The sequence below is a fragment of the Macrobrachium nipponense genome, chromosome 6 (assembly GCF_015104395.2).
Source record: "Macrobrachium nipponense isolate FS-2020 chromosome 6, ASM1510439v2, whole genome shotgun sequence".
In the NCBI taxonomy this organism is placed as follows: domain Eukaryota; kingdom Metazoa; phylum Arthropoda; class Malacostraca; order Decapoda; family Palaemonidae; genus Macrobrachium; species Macrobrachium nipponense.
Genome location: NC_061108.1, coordinates 61,614,356 through 61,617,368, shown reverse-complemented (window position 1 = coordinate 61,617,368; position 3,013 = coordinate 61,614,356). Strand labels below are relative to the sequence as shown.

General features: G+C 35.6%; 1 long non-coding RNA gene across 1 annotated transcript in view; it reads left to right on the top strand.

Moving 5' to 3' along the window:
- The first annotated feature begins 816 nt into the window (after positions 1-816).
- The window catches only part of LOC135216075 (uncharacterized), a 200,872-nt gene continuing 198,675 nt past the window's right edge, over positions 817-3,013 (top strand). Inside the window, exon 1 of the long non-coding RNA XR_010314801.1 lies at positions 817-2,972. This is a non-coding gene — a long non-coding RNA (uncharacterized LOC135216075). The remainder of the gene's footprint in view (positions 2,973-3,013) is intronic.

Here is a 3,013-nt window from a genome sequence, read left to right as displayed (position 1 = left end):
TAGAAAAACGATCACGCAAAGATCCTCTGGGACTATGGTATCAGAGCAGATAGGGTGATACGTGCAAATAGACCAGACGTGACGCTGATTGACAAAATCAAGAAGAAAGTATCACTCATTGATGTCGCAATACCATGGGACACCAGAGTTGAAGAGAAAGAACGGGAAAAAATGGATAAGTATCAAGACCTGAAAATAGAAATAAGAAGGATATGGGATATGCCAGTGGAAATTGTACCCATAATCATAGGAACACTAGGCACGATCCCAAGAGCCCTGAAAAGGAGTCTAGAAAAACCAGAGGCTGAAGTAGCTCCAGACTCATGCAGGAGAGTGCGATCCTAGAAACGGGGCACATAGTAAGAAAAGTGATGAATTCCTAAGGAAGCAGGATACACCCGGAACCCACACTATTTAAAAAAAAAAAGATAAATAGATTAGATAAATTAAATAAATAAATAAATAAATAAATTCATAATAATAATAATAATAATAATAATAATAATAATAATAATAATAATAATAATAATAATAATAATAATAATAATAATAACGCTCATGCTGCATTACTATTTGTTCTTCCAGATCTCTTATCAATAATCATATACTTATTCATATTTCTTTTTCAGGTTACTGAAGATCGACGATGACGTAATAAGGAAACTATCGGCGATGCCCAAAGGGAATATAATATGAACCCAAATTTTAGAAAACGAAGATAGAAAAAAATGGAACCAAAAGTATTGGCATGTTTCGAGCATTAAAAAACCAAATTGGATAATAAATCTAAGAAACTAGAAGTTGAGAGAGAGAGAGAGAGAGAGAGAGAGAGAGAGAGAGAGAGAGAGAGAGAGAGAGAGAGAGAGAGAGCTAGTGATGACATTCCATGGTGATTTTTTTTAATTTGAAGTGATACAGAAAACAACTTCTTATGAAATCACCCATGGAAGATCAATAAGGGAGAAATTTGCCCATTTGCTAATAAGTGAAATTTCAACTTAATTAAAGATGAAAACGTAGGAAGATCCCTGGAAATCCTTATTCCATACAAATCGATATTTAACATACGGTATGAAACTCTGCAGTTAATTCATTTGGGCAGTAAATGAAAGTAATAGAAAGACCCATAACAGTGAGTGCCCAGTTAGCAAATTTAACTCATCTTATCTGCAGTACTAAATACGAATGACATTTCCGAATCTTCAATAGCAAATCTGGGTAATGGCCAGAAAGCCATCATAAAGGAACTAGGAATTTTCTTGGCCTTGTATTCTTCACATAAATAATAGGCTGCACCACACCATGAAGGAAGGGTATTATAATTCCTATGGACTCTGATACCTATTTCGACAGTGGAGTCTGGCAACTGCCGTGATCTGAGCTTAGATGTCACTAGTAAGGAAAAAAGAGCCCTGTAAAACTCGAAACCAACGATGGAAAAGTGAATTGAAAAACCAAGTAAAACTTGATATTTAAACATATCTGTATTTACATTTTCTGTCTTTGTCACGCAGGAAAGTGAAGTGAATTTTAAAGTTCCAAAATTTATTTTATTTCAAGAGCATTCGGCTACATAGTTTTATTTAAAGCTATCCATTTTTTTTATTATTGAATGTGCCTTGGTACTGTTTTGGTGATATGAACGAAACCGGTTTTATTCTGGGTCAAAAAAGAAAAAAACAAACAAATAGAAGGGCATGAAAACTATATAATGTGGGTTATGAGGAGCAAAACAGCGTAAAATGTAAATCAAGAGTGATCCAGTGACAAAAACAATATCGACATTTCAGAAAGAAATTCCATGTAAAGGTTAAGAATAAGTAAGACAGAATAATTCAAAACAGCAAACATGAAAACTGGATTTAACTGATGACCGAAGTAGAAAAGCAGAACATGAAGGGAAAAACAAATACGAGTCAAGTGAAATTGCAATGAATGTATTGAACAAAAGAATAGAAGGTTTGTATGGGATTAAGTATGAAAATTCTCAGTAAAGATGGGAGAACAGAAATCATAGGCCCGAAAAGCAAAATGGTCGACTTGGCAAAATAAAAAAAGGCATCTAGAATTAGGTGGAAAAATGAGAATATCCAGAGAAGAATAGCATAACTTGCAATTTATGATCCGGATAGAAGTTCCTGAAATACGACAATATATTGTGTCTTGTGCCAATTAGAGTTGCAAAGTTGTTGGTTGAACCTGTTCTGAATATTATTAATAATGAATTATTCGTGTGTTGGACGAATTAAAACTTGCTCTTATCCTTTCAAAGGGAAAATTCAAATGTGACGACTTCATTGAGTAAATCGTCTGTTTATTCTGTACAAAAACATTGTGCCTTTTCTGAAAGGCTGTGTTTGCTATAACATGTGAATGGTTACCAAAAAGGAAATAATATTGTTAAAAAAACACTTTTGCAATTGATTGATAATATAATCACCAAAACTCTGAACTTTGAAACTGACAGTCACGAACTGGAGGACAGCTAAAAGCAACGGTTAATTATCGTAATCATTACAAAATATAATTTCACTAAATATGGCTATGTATCATAACCTTAGTGTTCCGAGCCCAGGTTTGGGACAGCAAAACACTTTGCAGTACCTGTTGCACAACATAACGATTCCTTATTCAGAGACCAGTTGGGACGACAGCAACATTGAACGACTGATCAACTTGACCTTCTCAGAAAACTCTCAAGTATTCGAGGACTTGGGAGGAATGCGTGAGAACACCGGGGATCCGGAAGGACCCAACTCAACGACGGGGACATTCCTATACGAGGTGCCAACAGGGATCGTTGTCCTTTTGTCGATCTTCTACGGGACGATTTCCCTTGTGGCTGTCGTGGGAAACGCTCTCGTCATGTGGATTGTGGCGACGTCGAGGAAGATGCATTCGGTCACCAATTACTTCATCGCTAATTTGGCATTGGCGATATCATCATAGGTCTGTTTGCAATACCTTTCCAGGTAAGTAATGATACCATTTTTACCATATTATTGAAGGTATT